The 16,112-nt window shown below is 32.5% G+C and overlaps 1 protein-coding gene and 1 long non-coding RNA gene across 2 annotated transcripts in view; one reads left to right on the forward strand and one right to left on the reverse strand.

Moving 5' to 3' along the window:
• The window catches only part of LOC127852650 (E3 ubiquitin-protein ligase XIAP-like), a 39,688-nt gene that overhangs the window by 12,676 nt on the left and 10,900 nt on the right, over window positions 1–16,112 (forward strand). The window lies entirely within an intron of this gene.
• LOC127854022 (uncharacterized) lies at window positions 4,731–6,096 on the reverse strand. Its single transcript, XR_008036875.1, has 3 exons — window positions 5,975–6,096; window positions 5,182–5,223; window positions 4,731–4,799 (listed from the first exon to the last, which is right to left on the reverse strand). It is a non-coding gene; the product is annotated as an uncharacterized LOC127854022 (long non-coding RNA).

Here is a 16,112-nt window from a genome sequence, read left to right on the forward strand (position 1 = left end):
AGTAGTGTTTCTGACGTCATTGATGGTAAACAAAGTTGTTTTAATTTCATGTCATTTTATTATCATAACTAAGCTTGTAAAGTGTTCTATCGTATTAACGTGATGGAAAGCCTCCAATCGGTATTCAAGTTTGTTTGCGACAGTACAATTTATGTTGAACAATCCATTTTTTTTAGATTGACACACGTTTTTCAAAGTACTATTTGAAGGATAATATAGACCACATAACGTCTTGGTTGAAAAGTTTTCACTCTGCTGGCTGCACTTTCTCTGCCCGCTTATGACTATTTTGAAGAAAGTGATTCTTTATTCCATGAAAGCTTGTTTAAACGATTTGTCTTCAAAAATCAATTATTTTCACTTAAACAAATTCAAGTATATATACCGTACACTTCCGGGTTAATATTGTTTACTGATTTGCAGCCGCTTTAATATTAGAACAAAAGGCAAGTTATAATTGTAAAAATAACGAAACAAATGAAAGGTGTATATATCGTCAATTAATATAATACCTATGGCAACAGTTGTGGCTGATTGCAATTTTAAACATATAAAAAAAGCAAAGTGGACTTTGTCAAAATATAATTACATTCATTTGATATCGCGCCTTATATTTCTTCTTATTGTTGTATCCCAAACCCTCGCTCATATAAAACTGTACTTTAATTATAGAACAGCATTCCTTTTCAATGCGTCTTTTGTGATATCGATGTAATATTATATCAAGGCATACGCAAGTAAATACCCTGTTCCTTTTCATATGAAATATGTATTAGTTCGAAATACAATGTATTACTTGTTCATCTCATCGGATTGTTGACCTATGTGTTTACTAACGGTTAATTTTTTTTGTAAATGATAGCCGTTTTTGGGGTTTGGTGTATGAATTATAGGCTTATGACTCGTATGTGTACAATTGGCTAAAACATGTTATACGACAATCACACGATTTTGATGGATACTAATGTTAAGCTACATGAACAAACGACTCATACAAGCAGTGTTTATAAGTTATTTTTTTTTACACTTTGCAGACATGTTTTTTCATATATACATACATACATAAATACATAAACCAAAAACACATAAAGACATACACTTAAAAATATCGTTTAGTTTCGGGACAGTTTCTAGTTAATTGTTTGTAATGAATTGTCAGAATATGTGTGTGATGGAATAAAAATATTAACATTGAAATTCTGGTCATCGTATGCATTGTATTCTGTATATATCATTCTACTAAAAAAACACACGGAAGTAAACAAAAGACGAGTTCTTTTAATCTCTCTATCCCGGACTTCACTGTAGTCATAGTCGACAGCGATATACAAGTTTCCGTTCAGGCCATCCGTTGTTTCGTATTGTCGTATTGTCGATCTCTTGATTACAAGCGCGGTAACGCAAGAACACGACACGACTGAGCGAAATCGCATAGAAGAACGCGACACCAAAATAAGAAAACAAGATTTCCATAGCATGATCTTCGTCTGTTATCTCGTGTTTTCGCACATGTATATTCATAGCAGACGCGAGTCGAGATCGCACAATTAATATTACTACTAGTATATTGCATTGTTGTTTTGCTATATGACATCGGGATTTTGCTATATGTATAACGAGGGTTTTAATACGAAAACAAATTGCTATGGCTCGGGGTCAAGTCGAGAAACAACGATTTGAGATTTCGAAGTAATAGTCGTGATCACACATATTCGGAAGCTTTCATAAATACCGAGCTCATTCCGTTTATTAACAATAATGGATATAACTTGTTTATTAAACAACTAAGCGGCATAAGTAGTGCATGGCTCAAATGAGGGACGACTAGTAGGTCGTAAAACACAACTCACCAATGATTTATGTATCTGGCATAGTTATAGCGTAGAAAAATGCATTTGTATTCAAAGTTAACATTCCTTTTCCAGGTGTTCGATATACATGCGAAAACATTTTGAAGCGAATGCACATAGTGCACATGTATATTGTTAAGGACCAAGTATAATGCGAAAAAAAGCGCTGTCAAAGACTACAACAACTTCATCGTTCGAACACTAAACTCATGCATCTCGTTCTGGTTGCAAGGTAATTTCTTATGTAAGTGTGAATGTAATATAACTATAAAACGTATGATTTCTTCACTCGGAAGATGGCTTTAAATTGTCGGGCAGTTAATTTGCGATTAATGCGGCCGTGCGTAACCGTTTGGCTTGCCGTTTAATACTTATACCAATTATTAAAGCTAACAAATCGGTCTTAATCAATACGAACAAGTTTATTAAACATTTTAATAAGTTTACTTATACATTCACAATATACAGAAAACGAATATGTTTGATATATTAAACAACACATGCTAATAGAATGATAAATATTCATTACAAATAATCAAATGTGTATTAGAAAGACACACGATACGGGTATACATACTGCATAAAGCAACAAACACGTACTATTGAAAGATATTGTCTTAATCTAAGTTTATATTAGTTGCGAGTATATGATATAACAACACATTCTAACATAAAAACAACACAACCATGCAGAGCTCCGGATAAGAAGCGTATCTGCGTATATACGCATTGAAAAAATAAAAAAAACGCATTAAAAATCGGCCCACTGCGTACCAAAACGCAATACAAATCTTGTACGTGTTTTAAATCAATTAAAGTGCGTAACCGGTTACACCAATAATCAAGTTTAGTGTGAGTTAACCGTTGAATCAAAAGTAAGTCAATAAAAATAATCTTGTAATAAAAATGGCCGCCCACCATGTTTGTGGATCAAAAAAGGGACGTTTTAAGCGGGAATATTTTTAAAGAAAGTCTGATCATATCGTCATTTAAAATCATTCTGTTTGCATTTAATAATATAAATAACAAATAATAATATTTCTAGATTAAACACGCCATTTACCTAGACAGTTTTCTATGGAAAAAAACCCTTAATATTCCTAAATACTATTTATGGCTGAAAAAAAAGGAGTAAAATACGCTTTAACAATAATATCAGGGGGTGAAAAACCCTTAAGACCAAATCCTTATCTGGAGCTCTGCAACCATGGATGCATTAACATTAAGCAGCTATTAATTTGATTTTTACAAGTTATTCAACTTTTAATATTGCGAAAAGTCATTTTAAATGTGGGCATGCTATAGCGTTACCTCGATAATCACTCGGCTGTTAAGAAGTTTTACCTATTCGGTATTTTCATGAAATATTTACACAACATACTCATATATTAGTTTTTTTCGACATCAAAGCATACGATACATGATCTCTCTGATAAAAACAATGAAGCACACACATACACAAAACAAGAGGTTAACAATTGTTATAATATCCTTGATTTCTGATTATACATTAAGAGTGTATTTAAATAGAATACAATATGAATTTTAAATATTTCAAAATAATTTATGTACATTTTTTATTTGGTTTTGTGGTCGGAATTAATCAGATCTCTTTTCTCCAGAATGGACATAAAACCTTCAAAACCCTTCAAGACGGAACGGCTATTTCATACGGCAGAATATTTTGTATACATGTGGACAAACAGTTAAGTTTTCAGACATATAGCATTTTGATTTTAAATGTTCGTTCAAGTCCTTGACAAGAACATACAAGTGAAAAGAAATTTATGTTAATAAAACATAACATTTGAAGTTATATTACACTCCCTACATATGATCTTTGTATTCATCAAGTTCAGTTATATGACTTATCCACATTTATACCTTGATTTTCGTTCCTATTTCATTGATTGCCAGATGTTTCTCGTTTGGTTTGAAGGTCGACCAGGAACGGATGCAGATTACACAGGGATGGATCCGTTTCAGTGTTGCCTTAATCGCAATCAAGCCGTTTCCCGTTCGATTCTTTCGAGACGGTATTCTGATTCTGAAAAAACAAAACAAGAATTGAAATAAATCTTGTACGACATGTCCTCTGATAATCTTGCAACTTACCATTCAGTGTTTATGTACACGTTAATAAATAATTGTTAAGTTTAAGTAGTAAACTCATTCATGTTCTCTAAACATGTTAGAATATGAATTTTATCTGAACGTTTCGCATTGTAAATTGTTCGTAAGTTAAACAACATAACGACTTATAAATCATTCCAGATGGTAAATGAGTAAACGCTGAGTAGCGAATTTCTTTAAGCGTATCACCGTATACGAAAATAGTTTTTAAGTTCTAAATTAATGGATTCTTCAAATCAAACATTAAAATCATACCTTTATTACTGGAGCAAAAGAGTTATTAATAGTCAGGTTTTAAATGTAATTCTCCATTGTAAACACACACGTGATTATAGGTCATAGGTATAGTTGCGTAACGTTTCAATAAATAACAATAGTTGGTTGATGCTGTTCATCTAGTTATTTTTGTTCTCATATTTTTAAATCATTATGTATGACTATACATAAGAATAACTACTTTAACAAATATAAATGACTTAACGAAGATAATTTGTAATAATCCAATATGCGAACATGTCACATATCCTAGTGTGTGTCATTTTTGATATTCATGAACTCTGTACACTAGTTGATGGCATTTTGAAATTAAATTAATTCAATAGGTAAATATTTTCACATATTGTTCATAAAATGCGTAAACATTTCTATAAGTATTATCTTTTTCATAAAACCAACTGCGTGTTTTTATGTTTATATTGTGTCCATGTGTCTGCTGCCTCGTTTTAATTATAATATAATGCTAATTACCAGTGAGAACAAACTCGTCATTGATTTGTTTCGGCGCCTGATTCTTTCCGTCTTGAAGCCATTTCTAACCTATATAACGCAAAACAGATATTACATTATATTTCTTATGTCAAATGCTTCTGTCGCAAAACATAGGAAATATCATTGATTTCGCAAAAAAAGTTTCTTGTCAGGTATTACAGTTTCAGCAGAATTTAGTATGGTAAAGTAAAGAAATTATCAATTGCTCGTTTGATAGGTACATGGTAATTAATTGCAATCGTGCAAATCAAACTTGATACCGTATCGCAACATTATCATCACCATAATTTGTTCCCGCTTATCAGTTCGTTTACCGGTCTAAAAAATTGTCATGTGCAGAGCAAATAGCAATAATCGAAATTGCATATATAAATCGTGATTATATTGGAACAAAAGAATATAAAATTAAAAAAAAATATAAGGCGTTTACCTGTCCATTCAAACTGCAGTTGAATACGAAGATATAAACGCCCTGCAACAAAACGTCAACGCTATCAGAGGGGATAATTACGTGATAGTCAAGATGGCGACGTCCATGCCGATACTGGTCTTTTTTGCCGGTTTATATCCTTTATTAATTGTGTTTAATTTGTAAGTGCCGCTTACTTTCCAGCCATATCAGGAAGAAAGTGATTAACGTTAATTTCGCATTAATATTCGCTCTATACCTCGACTTTTTCGCTACGAGAGTTGTGATTTTGTGTTCCCGCTAAAAAAGTTCGTAGCGAGTAAAGTCAAGATATAGTTCGACTATTAATACGAACAGACACTTACAACTTTCTTGCTGATATGGCTGGAGAACGAGTGTTATTAAAATATGAATTAAAGTTATAACGGGTTTTAAACGTCGAAAAATACCTGTCTTCGCATGGATGTCGCCATCTTGATTATCACGTGATTACCCCTTTTGGTTATAACAACAAACAATTCAAAAGCTAATATTTTTTTATGCTGATGAAATATTTTACGTGCCTATTTATAAAAAAAAACATATTGAGGATTATCATAAACCTTTGAAAGAAGTTAGTACAAAACTTGAACGTTACTGTTAACACTTATTTTTAAATTTGGACCTGTTGTTGAAAGGAATAGAAGTTTGCAAGAACACAGATCTTGATGAGAATATGCGTACGCGGTCGAATACGTATGTCAAGACTGGTATGGCAATCGTTGATATGGCAAAAGGTACATATAAAGTGGTTCGATGTATTATGCATACCAACCTGGAGCCCGTTGCAGACTGCGAACACATACTGCATGAATGAGGCCGACTCGTTGACGAAGAAGATGCCGTGAATCCAAGAAACACCCTATCAAAGGCACGAGAGCGCCAAGAGACCAAAGGGTTTTTCTGCAAACAGTTAGCTATCACATTGACATGTACTTAAAACATTTTTAACCCCGTACAATATCAACAAGTTTTCTTAGAAATTATAGTCATTGAAAAAGTTCCAATGAATAAATATAAAGGTTCTTTAACCGAAAAGCATATTGAAGGTTACAGACACATATAGTCGAAAGGGCTTTGTACAAATGGACTAAACAATTTACTGTCCGATTAGTACGAACGTAGTGTAATTGCTTGATTTACTCTGCTTGCATCGCATGCTATCGTGTGTTTTTTTTCTCCATACATCGTAATTAATTCTCTGATTTCTATGTTGATGCTAGTTTTGTATTTTTGGCAGGTTGTATTTTATAATGAAACCAGTTCTGGATATTGTAATTGATTTGCGGAGTTGGGCTATTTTACACGTGGTGCACTTAACTTTTATAACAACGATATGTGTAATTATCTTACTTGATCTTGTCTTTAATTGGCTTGTCTACCATGGCTTTTAGAGCAAACATTTTCTTGAACAGCAGAATCAAAAGAATGACGTTGAACTGAAAGAGAAGAAAACAACACAACATACGTATACATGTATGAATCGAAACTATTATTTTTTCCTGTACGACACACAAATACAGCTTGTAGATGTACTGCATCTTTGTTATTAATAAATTCATGCACGTTGATTCCTTTTTTTCAGATTTCATTTTCATCTTCCTTGAATCTAAGTTAGATATTCATCAGTAAACAATTAATTACCAGTATCACGAGTAAGGCTGGTCCAACAAATGCCCATCTGAGTCAACCAGATAGAGACAGCCAGCAGCTGAAAGAAACTGCATTGTTCATATAGGTCTTAAAACATCACTGTATTATATAACGAGGCACGTAAGATTACTATTTAAAAAAGTAACAGATTCGTGTATTGCTAGATTCGATTATGGTTAATTATATTACTAGATTTTGCAAACTACTGCTTTTTTCACCGAATAAGGCTATTAAAAGGTAAATATATAATAACTATGTCGGTATATATGTGAGCATGATAAACATACTAATGATCATCGCCGTATCCATTTGTTTTTTCTTGATTCTTTACTTGGGATTTTAAGATCCAATGTTTACATTTATCAATATAAAGCCTTTAATGAAAAACTACACAACATGCCAAAATCTGTGAAAAGACCCCTTTAACAGCACATACAAAACTTTTTGACGATTTAGGCGCATAAGTGTTTGATATATCGCTTATCTTATTTTAAAATCTCAGTATATTTCTTAAGCGTTATTTCCGACTTGATAATTGTTTTAGTTTGCGGAAACGTAACGACATGATTTGTGATATTGACTAGATTGTTTTACAAAAATACTTCGTTTTATTTCGGAAATAAGGTTTTGAAACCATGACCTTGTCTCCAGCGCGTAGAGTAATAATGTGTAGACTAAACGGACATTGCAAATTCTTCTTGAGAAAAAATAAAACAAAGAAGTTGCTATTACGATTGACATACTTTGAAACTTTACTTTAACAAACAGTGTTCTTTTTTAAATGCCATTTTATAAGTATTATTAATAGTCATAATCAACGAATATTTCGCAAAGTATTTCGTTAAACAAAGTTAAAGCATGAAACAACAGTGTTCCTTATATCAATAGCCAAAAATTGCAACGCTAGATGTGGTATGGTAAAATACATGTTGATTTTCTCGTTTTTTGTGTGGCACAATATATTACATTTTAATTCCTCGCAACGATATCTGATTATTGATACGACATACGAACACTTTCATCGTACATAATATGTGTTGAATGTATTGTCCCTCAAAAACAAAAAAGAGCATTTTGTTTATTAATAAAATGGTGGTACTAGACCACATCTCGCGTTTAAATTCTGGTCATTGCTATAAGACACATTGATTTTGTATGTGTTAAACTTATTTATCGAAATATTGTACGAAATATTCGTTGATTTTGAGTGTTTATGGGATTTTAAACGGTCGTTACAATGTATGTATGAACCGTCAAACAACATGGCACTGAAAATCAAAATATTATTATACTAGCGAACTATATTAACATTCAATATTCGATAAATTATCGTAAACTCTTGCAAATACAAACCTCCAAAGCTTTGAAAAAAAAATAATCGTCAGAAGTAGGCAAAACGTTGATAAAGAAAGGCCAACAATCGACACTAGACGTAAGGCCTTGGACTTGATATGTGCCTGCAAAATTAATCGGCTCCTTAAGCTCAATAACAATTCAGGATTCAGGTTTTCCATAATAATAATAATAATAATAATCTTAATAATAATACATGTTAATAATGACTCATACTACATATAGATTACTTAAACAATTATAGCGGTTTGTATACCACAAATGAATGTTTAAATCCTTGCAATTCAGATTGCGTTTGTATCATATCGTGTGTGAATAACTCTGTACATAGAAGTGTGTGCGATCCCAAATAATGAATAAATGCATTTGAATTATATAAACACACAATATGTTAAACCCAAAATTAATAAACATACTTTAAAACGATATTTGTATTAGATATTTAATAAACTGTACTTGTAACACCTTTATCGTTCTGAGGCGCTTTCATGTATTATAAATAAGTTATAGTAATTTGGGAAATATTTAATTTATATATTTATATGTTGAATGTTCACTTGCCACGAATGCATTATATAAGTACCAAATATTGTTTTGCTTTTGTGGAACAGGTTTATTTACAAACATTGTTTTGAATCTCGAAATGAGGAGCTGCAGAACATGTCTCTAGCTTAAAGTTCGATGAATATTCTACGATATCTTGAAACAAACGTACCTTCAATCACGGAACAAATTCACGTTAATGTGAATATGTTTGAAGATGTAAAGGTTGTTTCCTAGTGTCTCCACATCACACAAACAACGTCCTTTCTAATGTTATTTATTGGCAAATTAAGCTGGTTTTATTGTGTTCGATGCATTTAAAATGATTTTTACACAGGTTTAAGTTTCCTTTAAAAAAAGCGTTGTTATTGAGTTTAATAAAGTATCCAATAACAGACGATATTCAGTGTCCAAAGAATCTAGCTTGTATGTTTGATCATACCTCAACAAAAGGACTCATGAGGGCAGCGAAGTTTGTGAGATGGTCACATTCGCAGACAGTAATCGTATCATTTGAAGCTCGAACAATGCAACCGTCACTCGCCCAATACCCTGGACTATTGACACGGAGGTTGCGATATAAGCCACAATCAATAATTTGTTTCGTTATATTATAATATATCACATTTAATGTAATGTAAGATATTATATGTTCAATGTGCATGTGATGAAAAAATGCGTAAATCTTACTTATTTCAACATACATTAACAAAGCAACGGAAGATGCGAATTCAACATATCGTGTACATTTGGTAAAAACATACACACAACGACCTGCATTCATTACATTAAGAGTAATATATTATATTCTAGTGTTATGTGTAAATATGAGTATATGCATTATAATTTCAACGTTAAATTTGTTCAATATTAAACCAAAACAGTATCGAAACCAAAGGTTGTTTAAGAAATGGAATGAACGATATTTGAATGGTACCATCAATTAAGTGTTAATTACTTAGATGACACAAACCGATACCAACGATACACATGAGCAAGTTTAAAGTTTGCATATGTATGTATAGTTATATATGCGGCGTCTTTATACTGTAAAATACCACTTCAAGATAAACACATAGATAATAAAATTCGTGTTTTGTTTATGTTTTGGAAATTACATTATTAAATGTGCATGAGTATAAATCAGGTCCAATTTAAGGTAAAACACCGTATTTCTTTAAAAGGATTAGTTATACCTACTTTCAAAAAAGGTGGCTTATATGACCCAAACAACAATTGAGGTATAACTTTGGTGAGTTGTTTTGCCAAATTGTTTACAATTATAGTCGTAATAAACGAACGACGTAAAATGTTGGCTTTTCTAAACGATAAGCCCACAGACGCACAATTCGGATTCAAATCTTATTATAACACAGTGGATGCTATTTTTCTCATGAAGGCCTTCAAAGATAAACAACTTAATAGTAAACAGAAACTATGCTGTTGCTATATTGACCAAATGAAATGTTATGATTCAATATATCGAAACGGACTATGGTACAAGCTTATTAAGTGTGCCATTAACTGTATAATTTCTCAACATTATTCGGTCGATGTTTGATGAAGGAAAATAATGTGTAAAACATATAATATGGGGAAGTTGTAGGATTTCTTTAATTACGAAGTTGGATTACTTCAAGGGGAGACAATCTCGCGTATACTTTTCTCTTTTTGCTAATGACATCGAACCTTTTGTAAGTAATAACAATGAAAACACGATAAAGTTAGACCAACTATATATTTATTTATTATTGTTTGCAGATGATGCTGTAATTATTTTTTTCCGAAACACCATTAGGATTGCACAAATCTTTCGGTAATCTATATTGTGATCGATGGAAGCTGAAAGTAAACGTAGAAAAAACAAAATTAGTCATATATAAAACGGGTGGATATAATTCGCAGAATGTGCTTTTTTTATAATAATGAGCAAATAAAAATGGTGCAATCATTAAATTATATAGGCTTTGTACTATCAAGTGGTAGTTCATTTATACGGACTACTCAAACGTTATCAGATAAAGGCTTAAAGGCTTTGCGGTCGCCTTTTTAAATCACAAAAGACATGAATGTTCTTGTTAAAATAATGTTAAATCTGTTTGAATCGTATCTTACTTCAATACTGTGTTTTGCGTGCGAGTTTTGGGGTTTCTCAAATGCTGAGGATATTGAAATAGTTCATAGACGATTTTTGAAACGAATAGATATAATTTGTTTCAAAATGAGTACTCCTAATGCAGCAGTATAACTTGGGTTATACCCCTTATATATAAATCGTTATGTACGAATGATAACATATTTTATAAAATCGTATGCTGTTAAACAGACTAATTGTATAATATACAGTACACAATGTTATATGAGAAACGGTGCTGAAAATATAATGCGGTGAAACGATTGGATAACCAAAGTACGAGACTTGCTTCAAAATACTGGTTTTTGTAGATGTTTGGATGTATATATTGCATTCATATGTTTTTATCCCTATATTTATAACTAGACTTATTGATTTGTCATAGGTTTGTGGCGAAATGATATAAATGTTAAAAGTTCATTGACATTATACAAAGAGTTGAAACATCGATTTGAATTTTCTGATTACCTTAACATAATTCAAAACTTTAATTTAATAATAAAAACAACAAATATCAAAATTTAGACTTTCGTCACAAATATTAAAAATTAAATCTGGGTGACATGTAAATATTCCTAAAAACGAACGTAAATGAAGCATATGTAGTTCTTATGATATCGAGGACGAATATCATTTTGTAATTGTATGTCCTCTTTATACAGAGGGGGTAATCACGTGACAAACAAGATGGCGACGTCCATGCCGAGGCAGGTATTTTTCGCCGTTTTATACCCTTTACTACTTGTTTTGTTATTTTTAATTCCGCTCACTTTCCAGCCATATTAGCAAGAAAGTTACTAGCTTTTATTTCATAGTAATATTCGCTCTATATCTAGACTTTACTCGGTGCGAAATTTCTTAACGGGATGACCTAATTCGGGCTCCACTAAGAAAATTTGCGGGGCGTTAAGTCGAGATATAAAGCGAATTTAAATACGAAATTAACGCTTATTACCGTTTTACTGATATGACTGGAAAGTGAGCGTCATTTCCAAAAATAAACGAAAGTAATAAAGGGTATAAAACGGCGAAATATACCTGTCTCGGCATGGACGTCGCCATCTTGACTATCACGTGATTACCCCCTCTGTTTATACCAATATTAGAAAACTGTATATCGACAATTTTTATTATAACCGACCTAGTATGCATACATTTATCTTTTTTGTTAACAAATATTAACACTAATGAATCTCGCGAAATATTGTAAAACTGATTTTAAATTGAGAACTAAGCTTTGAATGCAAACTTTTAGTAATATAATGGCCTTATCCGCCTTATTTAACACATTTTATATACTAATTTTGTTACTTTCGCTTTGCTATGTATGTGCTTCATGCATACATATTGTCATTTTTAGCGAGGCTGTTTTCGGAGAAAACCCGAGCTATTGTCATAGCCAGCTCGTCCGCCGTCCGACGTCCGCCGTCCGCCGTAGGCGTCGTGCTAAAACCTTAACATTGGCTCTAAAATCAAAGTGCTTCCACCTACAACTTTGAAACTTCATATGTAGATGCACCTTGATGAGTTCTACACGCCACACCCATTTTTGGGTCACTAGGTCAAAGGTCTAGGTCACTGTGACCTCTTATATCAAACTTTAACATAGGCTCTAAAATCAAAGTGCTTCCACCTACAACTTTGAAACTTCAAATGTAGTTGCACCTTGATAAGTTCTACATGCCACACCCATTTTTGGGTAACTAGGTCAAAGGTCAAGGTCAATGTGACCTCTAAAATAAAACTTTAACAAAAACCTTAACATTGCCTCTAAAATCAAAGTGCTTCCACCTACAACTTTGAAACTTCATATGTAGATGCACCTTGATGAGTTCTACACGCCACACCCATTTTGGGTCACTAGGTCAAAGGTCAAGGTAACTGTGACCTCTTAAAAAAATTTCTGACAAGCTTTCGCAGCCGGGCGTGGCACCCGTTATGCGATGCTCTTGTTGTATTTAGAACGATGAACTAGACTTGTTCCAGTTATACGAATAAACTTTCTGTTTTGTTCTATAATATAGATACGGTTCTAGGGAGTTTATCTACTGGTATCTGGCTTATTGTTTTAATTAGAGTTATGTTTCTTAGCTTATGAACTAGTTTTTATTTGTGAGCGTTAGCTCACAAATAATGTAGAGGCAATTTTGCATGTCAGTCTGCGTCAAGTACGCTAGGAACCGTAATAACTGCCTGTATGGATAACTGCAGTAAAATTAAGCAGACGACGAATGCTAGGAGCGTCTGCTCTAACCACCGCATCTGCCTGTTTATAATTCCCACTTGTACACTACATAGTGTGTATGTATTCAAAAGTATTTAACCGCTTGTAAGACAACGTTTGCCAGTCTAGTGTTTATCATTGAAATCTGTACATATTGGCTGCTTTTAGGAAAAACGGGGCTTACTGCATGTCAAATAAGATTAGCCTGTGCACACTGATTAGCATGTGCAATGCGCACAGGCTAATCAAGGACGACACTTTCTGATTATGTGGTGTTTTTCGTATAAAGAGAGTTTCTGGTACTGGGATGACAATTAAAGCATATGCATTAAGCCCTGATTTCAAAATGAAGCTTAAATTATCTTTTTTATTAATGATTTGAAAAAATCAACAACACATCTTGATTTGAATGGGCTGTGGTCATTTCAAACTTGCGATATAAAAAGCTATAACATAATTTTGACAACTGAGTTGCGTCTAAGATTATACAACAGCGAACAAATTCAGTGCCTTCAGCGCTTGATCTTATAAATGAATCTTAAATTTGCAGAAAACTACGCGGGAGGTAATCCATCGTTAATAAAATAAATTACTAAGAAGAGTTAAGAGGATCTGCATTTTCTGAGTTCTTAATGTTTCTGTTTACGTCTTGGACAATCTGAATATTGATGATTTGTCTATAAATTTAGTATTTCAAAGACGATATATAATTGATACTTTTTTTAAATCGTGCTCCAGAAAGTACCAGTTTTGTTGGGCTGGTTAACACTTTTGAGTTGTGTAATTGCATGTAATTAAATTAAAATGCATTATTTTTTAAAGGAGCATTTTCACAGATTTTGGCATGTTTTGAAGTTTGTCATTAAATGCTTTGTACTGATAAATGTAAACATTGGATCTAAAAAGCTCAAGTAAAAAAATCAAGAATAAAATTTAAAAAAGGGAAAAAAGTAGTCCGCAGCAGAGCTCGAACCAGTGACCCCAGGAAACCTTGAGTTAAAACCAATAAGACCGCTCGGCCATCCTGCCAAGTATATATGACAGACGTATTTTATACTTTATATAAGAAATCTTCGTAGTTTTACAAAATTAAACGACAACAACAGAACTCTCCAAATTATTCAGTCGTTTCGCGTTGAAACGCTTTATAATTTTCAGGTTTTTAAATCGTCAAAAGATGCATATAATGGCTATATAAGACCATGGTAAATGTTCAGTATTACTGTTTCCTCACTAAAAGGTTACCTAACTAAAACGAAAATTTGCGAATCTGAAACAACTTTTTTCAATTTTGTCAATTCACCAAAACGTGAAATATCCCTTTAATGCTATTCGATTCCAATTGTAGTAATGTGAACTTAATTTGATTTTGTCACGTTGTGTGAATAATGTTGGGCCAAGTCTGAGGTAAGAAACTGAGGTAAAACCGGTTTAAAATTCCATTTTGTTTGAAACATTCCTAGACGGTGATCTTAGGTTTATTCATGTTTGTTTTGTGGTTCATGTGTTCTTTGTTTAGTGAGGAAGACGGTGAGGAAGACTGTATTTTAGGCATTGGTTCATCGCCAAAAATAAAGTTCCAGGGGCTATATAAAGATTTCTATTCTATGATGCTAATGAAGTTTCACTTTGTTTTTACTATATTAAAATACCGCATGAAATGCATATCTTTAAGTAACAAAAACAAACTAACACGACACGTTGACTACCCCCTTTGACGATACAATTCAAGTGCATAGAAATTTGTCCCCACTTATTAAAAACACAGGGAAAAGTCTCGATTTTTTACTATATACTATTTATAATACAACTAGCCACAAATTCAGTCGACACGGGTTTGCAACAATTATTTTTTTCTGAATTTCACCCGAGGAAAAACATTAAGACATAAGATTGCGTGTGATTTCCGATGGTATTTGGAAAAAAAAACATTGAATTATTTCGCAGGCGTACTACTTTATCTTACCATTGACTATTATTTCATCTGGATTTAAAACATATTTTTGTCTCTTTTATTTTGCACAGATACAATCGCCATTGTTGTAAAAACGCCACAGGACTATATTTCTTCCCGGCTTTACGTATGACAACTACATACATGCCGGGTATGGAAGATCATTGTAAATAACAACAACAACTACTGCCGACTTTTGAAAATATTACTGAAGTTGATGTGAATTATTATAAATATATAGTTTAAATCAATTAGTCATGAATAACACGCGCACGATCTGTTCACAAGGTTGCTACTTTGTAAGTGCATATGGTATAAATGACACAAATAGCCGCCTATCGATGTTTTACAGGGGTATTGCTTGTTTACCTTGTGTTGCAAACCCGTGTCGATTTTGATAGCTTTTGCCAATTGCCTTTTGCAAAATGTCAGTTTTTTTTTATGAAAAAACATCAAATATTACGTAACAGTTCGTCTTTTTTTCGGTGATTAAGCTTACATTAACAAAGAAGATACATCGTTTTTGTTATTTTAATAGCTTTCATTGGAAAGTTGAAAAAAATTAGTTGTATCCCTTGTTAGTATATATAGTATATAGTAAAAAAGTCGAGACTTTTCCCTGTGATTAAAAAAATAAACAGTTATTGCGTTGTTTATTCTAAATATACATGTATAATACATACTTTGAATCAGCACTATATTGATACATTCTTTGTCGCACGAAACAAACGTTTTGTAAGAAATAAGTACGCACAGTGTATTACTGATTTAAACCAACACTATAAATAGCTACATATAGGTCTGAAGTGGTGTGGGTTGCAGGCTTAAGGGAACACAATCCATGAATGTGTATATCCATTTTTTTTCAGACGTTGGCAAATGAAGTAAATTGACGAAAAGGCTTATCCACAAAAATTTATAATTTTACGATCATAGAACCATATAGAAAATAAAAAGATAGAATTGAATGAGCATGGCATTATTTAGATTATTTCACACACATTTCATAATACACTAGTGCACTTTTTTAAATAAAGAAAAACAGTTTTGCG

This window comes from Dreissena polymorpha, chromosome 12 (assembly GCF_020536995.1).
Source record: "Dreissena polymorpha isolate Duluth1 chromosome 12, UMN_Dpol_1.0, whole genome shotgun sequence".
Lineage (NCBI taxonomy): Eukaryota > Metazoa > Mollusca > Bivalvia > Myida > Dreissenidae > Dreissena > Dreissena polymorpha.